A 7,624-nucleotide genomic window follows, 5' to 3' on the forward strand; every position below is an offset into this window, starting at 1 on the left:
GAAGTCAGAGTGCTGAGGAATTCCTATTCAAATTGCTGCATACTAGCTTTTTCTTGCTGACTGCTGGGATGAACTCTCCAGATATAAAGTCGTTCTGCACACTGAGACCAGAGAAGAAATAAGTGCCTGTAACAGCAGTTTGAGGTACTGTTGAAGGCAATGAAAAGGGAGACCTTAGAGCTGGCCAGAAGCATACAAGGTCTTAGGAAGATATGCAGGCAGCAAAACATGGCCCAAACTTTCGGCACTTTTGCATGAGGCATCATTCTCCCTTTTCAGTTCCTCTGCAAGTAGTGGCTACCAGGTGTCCACACAAGGCACTCAATGTCACATGCCTTTTAATTTGTAAGACATGCTTGTTACTCCACTAAATGACTACTAATTTACTCTCTCATCCTTGGTTTTGCTGTTCACAATGAAGATGTCTATGAACAGGGACTGTCTGGGTTTGCCATGTGAAAGGTAGATGTGAAGTGACCAGCACCATTACTCCTGGCTCTTGCTCTTTCCCATATAAACCCCTTTGCATTTCTTCCCCTGTGAGTCATGGAAGGAGAGAAAGCAGCATTTTCCCTCATGTCCACCAATTTCTTTGCTGAGGAGAAAGTCTGTTGCATAATGTGCCCTAGCAGACCTGGACATAGATGCTTTATTTGCAGCCCTGAGGATCCTTCAAGCAAACCTACCTGTCGATTCCCACAGCTTGCGTTTTCACAGTACATTGATAATAAACTTGCACACTGCTGTTATGACAGTACTGAACAGTTCCAACTTTATCTTGATCACTGACTTCATGCTAGGCTAAGAGTTAAACCTACTCACCTGTTTCATCAGCACCGTTATTTATGGCAATATTAAGGCTCCAAGCACACCTAGCTCAACATGGTTCTCCTACAAGTTGCATTAAAAAGTCAGGTTTCCTGAGTCACTGTGAATCGGTATGATCAAAATATATTACTCATCAGCAACTGGACACTTGAAGGGCTTAACTCAGCTAAAATAAGGATGGGGGAGTTCAAAAAAAGAAGCTAGACCAAGTGATAGCCTGAATAGAGAATCAGAGAATTGTTTAGGTTGGAAAAGACCATTAAGATTATCGAGTCCAGCCATTAACCTAATATGACCCAAGGTCTTCCAAATCTTATGTCTCAGAGTGATCAGTCCTAGGTATTTCTCAGGTAATTTTCTGCTTACTGCAGGTTGGCTGTCTGTTAGATTATCTCATCCTGATACAGACTAGAATAACACCAGAAGAACAGCATCTAATAATCTTCCCAGAATTTTCATCATAATTAATAATCATCTGTCTAGGTATTCTTGTAATTCATACAATTTGCTAACACTACTTTGAATTTAACTAAACCCTTCAAAATCTTTCCATAGTAGAGGATTCTACAGTCTAATTGCATGTTGTGAAACTGCTATCTTTAATTTCTACCACTGCCTATGAATTCTTCTATTTTAAGGCAAAAGTGTCTATTTCTCCAAGTTTAGTTTACTCCATTTTGCATTTTCTACTATGCCCTGTTTGTCCTGGTCACAAAAGAAGCAGCCAGATGCAAAACTACTGACTTAAAAACTACAATAATCTGGTTTCTGCACAAAGCTGGAAAAGCCAAAGGGTGCTTTAACTTGATCTAAACAACAGGTGCTTTTGTAAACCTCTGCGGTTTCTGCTGTTTTCCTACATCCCAGCCAGTTCCTGAGCATTCATACTCTGCATGGTTAACTGCCTGCTGAGGACCAATTTTTCCCTGACTGAACACCTGAATGAAATCACTGGATAATGCTCACTTATACTGGCTGAAGACCTGATTTATAGCATTTTATCTCCATGAGCTTTTCACAAAATTCAGGTGAAGGCAAATTCTCCTTCTGTCTTCATTGCTTTTCACACCCTGCTCTCGAATCTAACCCTTTATTTTAGTTTAGCTAAATTCTGAGTGAGAGTGCCCCCATCAGTCTCTAATTCTGTGTAATAAATGCAGTTCAAAAATTAATTCAGATACTATTGACCTAGTGTCCTCATGTAAACAGGCTTCAGAATATCTGTGAAATACATCTGTGAAATACAAGCTATAATATGTAAAAAACAACAACAAGAAAAAGCAATTGTTGCATGTTTTTGTCTTTTAAATTCATCACCTGGAGGCAGTCACTAAAAAAATATTATCCCACAACCCTGAATATTTCACAGCTTTAACACCTTGATTTAAAAGACCAACTTCTGCTTTTTCTGAACCTCATGAGTGCCCCTTCCCTGTACCCCCATCCTGAGCAACAGACACAGACTTCTTGCTGGGGCTCACCCTACACTGGCATTGACACTGCTGAGACTCTCCTGACATGCCAGTCTCCCACTGAGCACTGGCATGTGCTCTTGTCTGATTTCTGCCATCACCTCTTCCTGTCCCCCTCACGTGGAAAAGCAAACTTTTTTCTGTGTTGTTTTAGTTTTGTAGATGGGGACCCTGAGGGCCATAACCTGGCGCTGGCATGCATTATCATCTCAGAAGGAGGTCAACAACATTATGCCCCTGTCCTGTCACAAATACACTCCCAAGTTGTTCAGGTGCATAAAATTCTATGTGCATGAGGAGCTGGTAACTGCAAACAAGTGGTGTCCAGCTATCCCACCATCCTTAAAAGCTGCTCCACATGACGACAGACAGACCCTTTCTCTCCATGGTTGCTGGTTTTCTGCTTCTTGCAGATCTCAGCACCAAAATTTGTGCCAAAGTGACATTTCTGTAGCAGCTCCTATTAACTGGAACAAAACCAATCATTTGAAATTGGCAGCTGTGATGGAATTAAATGCTTCCACAGAAGACACTGCACAATTATTTCTGGCTAATGTTAAAATTGTGGGCAGGATGCTCCTGTGGAAGATTTTCCATCCAATTTGTATTGTGACAGACGTGATTAGGACGCTGACAAAATCCAGGCATCACGGTGTGTATGTCAGAGCATAGAAAGGATAAGGATTTAACTTTTGTAATAACAAAGTCAACTGGCAGCAGTGCTGTTAGTGATATAGATTTGCTTTCTGAATGTTCTCTATGAACTCTGCCGGCAGAACTGGTGGCCATCAGCAGACTGCAGAAACAATTTGGAATGTCTCAGGGAGTCAGCTAGTTTGCTTTTCGATGAATGGCCACTAAAAAAACCTAGTAATATCATAGATAGCAAGAAAAAACAGAAAACATTTTACATTCAATTATAATCATTAATCTTGCTGACATTTTACTTATCCCCAAACCCACTAAAATGAATAGCAGCTACCTAAGCAGTCTCAGTGGATTCTGAACAGGAATTTTAAGAACTAAAATGCAACAGCCAAGAAACCTAGAATGTAGCACGATAACTTGAAATTTCTTGCTTCTGTTTCAGATACGAACAGTGACTAATGTGTCAGAAAATCAGTCTGTTTTTGACATCTGTGTCAGTTGGTATTACCTCCTCCTACAGACCCTGCCTCAGGTAATACTTAGGAGCTCAGTATGCACAGCAGAAATTTATAAATAGCTCTCAGTTCTGATTTTCATCACTACATAAAAGATAAAGAAGACATTCAGAACTAAAAATCTGGTGTCCCTCAAAACCAAATGGGAGCCTAGGGTTTGAAAACACACAATAAAAGAGCAATGGATGTGATACCACAACTCATTACAGTAATGCAACAGTACTTTATTCCCACTGAAAGAGCCCAGAACTTTACCACAATGTCACATCAGAGTCACTGGCATTTAGCCCTTGGAGAATATCTACTTCCTTTCTAAACTCTGGTGCAAATTTAGCTGGATTGACAGCCCCAGGACCTGACCCATTCAATTTAGCTACACAACAGGAACAATGCTGTCAGAGTGAGATGCCTCTAGCTCTGATCCCCAGGACATCTGTGAAAGGACAGATTTGTTCTTCTGTCCTTGAGAAAGTTCACTCAGTCTTAGTCTTACGGGGAGCAAGATGTCTTTCCCTGTTTAAGATTGCCAGCTCAGCTTCCAGCCCTTTTTTCCTAAAATCTAGCTACTTTGTGTATATAGCAGGCTTCATTTTAATCTGATACACAAAATTCCATGATGTTTTTCTCCTGTCCACTGCAGACTACCAGAAAACGGCATTTACCTAGTGGTTTTGGAAGAGACAGCTTATTTCCAAAGTTGAAGGAGACATCTTATTTCCAAAGAGGGAGGATATTTTCAGCAGCTTAGGTGCTAGACCAAGTATCAAGCTATATGTACCTCAATACACAGGACCTTGCCACTGATTTTACCACAGATAATAGAATTAGAAGATGATGTTGTCAGGAAGAGCCCTCTGGAGGTTATGGAGTCCAATCCCTGCTCAAATCATGACTTCCAGGTTCAATCAGCTTGCTCCAAGCTTTGTTCAGTGAAGTTTTGAGTATGTCCAAGAATGGGGATTGTAAAACCTCTCTCAGCCCCTATTCCAGTACTGCCCCACACTCAGAGGGACATTTCTACATAGTTACAGGGCTTAGATCCCTTCCTTTTTCTCACCCTTTAATCTGTCCACCTAGATAATCTCCTATTTGTACAAGGCTTTGTCATTCAAAGGACACCATCTTTAATAACAATAACAACAACAACAACAATAATTATAGTAATGCAGTCCTAACAACATTTTGAGATGCTGTTGGGAATCTCCAAGGATTGCATGACTACAATAATTTCAACATTAAACTGTGGAGGTCTGGTTTCTGACCAGGAGAGGGGAAGAGGCTACATACAAATGGATGCGGCAGGAGAGAGGAAGATGTGTTGGATGAACATTATGAATAGCCTTGCCCAATAGCTTACCTGCTTGATATTACTATGCTGTTGCTTTTCTTGCCTGAATTTTCCCATGAAAAAACATAGTGTAACCTCAAACTGTTCTTCCTAGATAGGAAGCACAGCGGACATTAAGAAAATCAATCAAGGTTCAAAGCAGGGTTTGAGATCTAATCATAATCCATCTTGAATTTTGATTAACTGCTCTAACAACTTGAAAAGAAAAAAAGGCAAAAATAGAGTGCTGCTCTAGACAAATACAGGATTGATGACTAGGTGAGCTAAAAGAAAGATATTATATTGTATTGTATTTCACAGAGGTAAGACCCTCGAAAGTGCTTTGCAGCACATCCTCTCCCAAACCATGGGGCTGTACATGTCTGAGGCTTTTGCTTTTTTCTGTTGCTGTATTTCTTTTCCTCTAGGACCTGGTAAGACATAAGCCCTGTGTTGCAGTTCAGATCCACTCATTGACTGCTAAAGGTATCCTATCACAAACCAAACATCAGCCTGAATTCCCCTGGTGTTTAGCTTCCTATCTTTGAGAGATTTCAAAATGTTTTAAAATCACTTCCACCTGGCACAGATAGAGTCCTAGGTCCCTCAACTGCATGTGGCAATTTCACAGTAAGTCTTCTTGTTGATCTCAAGGCCCATGTCCACATGCTTACTGACACACAGAAGTGCTCACGAGATCGATACAGCTGCCTAAACAGCTGGTTTGATGCACTGCCCTGGATAGCAACTCTTCCAAGCAACAGTTTACAGAAGAGATCATGAGACTGCACAAACTGTGGGACTTAAGCAAACCATCAGAAAATTAAAAGGGGGAAGAAATACAGTATGACTTACTCAAGCATTTGAGGCAAAGAAGTATGGTAAGAATAAACAACCAATTCTTTGCTTGAGTCACAGACCAGTGAGACATTGGTCTGTGCTGTAGATTTTCCATTGTTCACTGTGCAGCACAAAATCAGATTATAGCATTGTATGTGATAACATTATTACAGTTACATTTACAGTTTGTGAGCATGATTTTAACAAATATATTCAAATATATTAATTAAAACCTGCATCTTCATATATATACCAAAGATACAGTGTTTAATAGACACATGGAAAATATTAAACTATGCTGAGACCAATGCAGCTAGAAAAAACAGAGTTAATCCAATCACAGTGCACTGCTTTATATTACATGAATGAGGTGCTACAAATCATACAGCTCTGGTGGTCAGTCTTCAATAAGTGGCAGACAGAATCTGCTTGCTCAGCTCCTGCCAGAGGGTATCATTTGTCCTACTGTCTTTGAAGTGGAGGGTGAATGGAGACTTTTTCCAGATCTCAGGCCAGACACTTTAGCTAAAAAACAGCTCACTGAGACATTTTCAGCCCTCAGACTGCTGTTCCAGAGACCCAGAAGTGCTTTCTCTGGGTCTTTTCACTGCCATCTCTTTTCCCTTCTGATATCCTCTGTTTGCTGTCACCTCTTTGCAACTCCTCCAGCTCACTCACTTGTCTACTTCTCCTTTAAACCACTCCCTCCTTCCTCAGCTACCTTCTCTGTAATGCTGGGCCAAAGCTTGTTGGTCCCAGGAGAGTCAGCAAGAGGAAAATGTAGGGCAGGAGTACCTTTTAGGACCATTGAGGAGCAGGTATAATTTTTAATTTGCTCTGTGTAATGAATTTCCCTCCCCCCCTCCTACAACCCCATAAAAAGTCTCTCTCCCCAACACATGTATTGGAGGAAGTGGTCACTGGGGACTGGGACCACGAGTGTTGGATAACACTGTGAGCATGCATAGTAAGAAAGAGATTTTTATACCTTGATCTTATTATACAAGAGCAAGGACTCATCTTCCCCCTCCAGGTGCTCAGGGAGCACCAGAGAATCTAAGTGATAGCAGCTAAATTACCCCAAAACTGAAAGCAAGGTCTCTTCACCTGTCTAGAACCCAAATCTGAAATTGGCAGCTCTTCTCCCAAGCTGGGAAAGTAACAATTCAATTAAGAGACTTTTCTGTGCATGGCTTCCAACCTCTTCTTCTCTAGTCAGCTGAAGTATCTTAAGTATCTCCTTCCTTGGAAGCCAGTTTTTTCTGAACAGCATGCAGCTCCAGAAGCCTGTTTGGCTGGTAAAATGCCCTGGCACTGGCCCTCACACATCAGTATCTAATGCTTTTAGTGAGGCATCAAAAACTTGCAGGGTGCTCCAACCAGAGGGGGCTAGGCATGACAAATCTACCTTCTCCCTCTTCTAGAAGTCCTCTGCAGAGTTCTTGCGTGTTTTACATGCACATAAAACAATACCATATCAAGGAGTTTCCCAATTGCAAATAGACTCACTGTTGGAACTGTTGTTGATGTCCGTCTGTGTTGGCGCCAGGCTGTATTGAATTGGCCCTTCAGAGGTGGCCCTTCCTGACAGTAAACAGGAGAAGAGAAGGGAGGAAGGGAAGGGGAAAAGAAAGGGAAGAAAAGTGAATATTTAGATAAGTTCACTGAACAGATATGCAGACACCCTCCACATTGTTGTATTTTTTAACACAACTTTTTCCTGTAAATTCCTCCCCCCTTCAACACACACACACTCACATGCATACAAACACATCTCCCAGCAGAAATCTGGAGTTGGTTGCCTTGAGTCTTGCCAAGGAGTCTCGTTTCTTTGCCTGTGTGTTAGCCCACTGGAAATGCCTTGTACTGGGGTCATTAAAGAAGACAGAGGGTGCACAAGCTGCAGAACTAGTGATGCCATCACAACAGGTATGTGCAGGACTCCACTGGCAGATAAGATCCTTGAAGATCAGGCTGTCAAACCTGACCTGAGT

At 41.5% G+C, this 7,624-nt stretch overlaps 1 protein-coding gene across 1 annotated transcript in view; it reads right to left on the bottom strand.

Moving 5' to 3' along the window:
- NRG1 (neuregulin 1) overlaps positions 1-7,209 on the bottom strand; it is a 303,231-nt gene extending 296,022 nt beyond the window's left edge. Inside the window, exon 1 of the mRNA XM_037374391.1 lies at positions 7,140-7,209. The gene's annotated coding sequence lies outside the window, so the exon portion shown is untranslated. The remainder of the gene's footprint in view (positions 1-7,139) is intronic.
- Between the last annotated feature and the right edge of the window lie 415 nt (positions 7,210-7,624).

This window comes from Falco rusticolus, chromosome Z, assembly GCF_015220075.1.
Source record: "Falco rusticolus isolate bFalRus1 chromosome Z, bFalRus1.pri, whole genome shotgun sequence".
Taxonomy (NCBI): domain Eukaryota; kingdom Metazoa; phylum Chordata; class Aves; order Falconiformes; family Falconidae; genus Falco; species Falco rusticolus.